We start from the raw sequence: 508 nt of genomic DNA on the forward strand, positions 1-508 counted from the left end.
CAATGGGTATTTATTATTAGTTAAGCCATGATTCAGGATCCCAGGGTGGGGATCACCATGTACCCGGGTTCCCCTTCACTACCCTGGGAGAAGGATGGAGGGCAGAGGAGAGGAGGGTGGAGCCAGTTCACATCTTCCCAGGAAATGCGCCTTGTGTCTGGAGGTCGACCCGGGCTGACACCCAGCATGTGGGGCAGAGGGGCTTGTACACACGCCAGTACCATTCACACATGGAGATGTCATCCCCCTTCAGCCATCGCTGCCTTCTCACAGTGGTGGACACCCAGGTAGTTCTGCCAGCAACTCCTGGTTCGGTTCAGGTTGGGAAAGAGGCTATCAAAAGGGGAATCTGGTAGTTCTTGATTTTGGCCTTGATGTCTTCTGTCAGGGTGCTGACTGCTAAAGACACCCCTGAAGCAGCTTGCGGGTCAATGACATCCTCAGCAAAGACCTGCTTACACCTGTCTCTTTCAGAGTTCTCCTTCCTCCACTCTTTATAGACCGTTCT

The 508-nt window shown here is 53.1% G+C and overlaps 1 pseudogene; it reads right to left on the reverse strand.

Moving 5' to 3' along the window:
- Window positions 1-91: 91 nt before the first annotated feature.
- On the reverse strand, window positions 92-396 carry LOC102731509 (cytochrome c oxidase subunit 6B1 pseudogene; annotated as a pseudogene).
- Window positions 397-508: the final 112 nt, after the last annotated feature.

The sequence above is a fragment of the Leptonychotes weddellii genome, unplaced genomic scaffold (assembly GCF_054177405.1).
Source record: "Leptonychotes weddellii isolate Sample4059 unplaced genomic scaffold, ASM5417740v2 HiC_scaffold_68184, whole genome shotgun sequence".
NCBI classification, from domain to species: domain Eukaryota; kingdom Metazoa; phylum Chordata; class Mammalia; order Carnivora; family Phocidae; genus Leptonychotes; species Leptonychotes weddellii.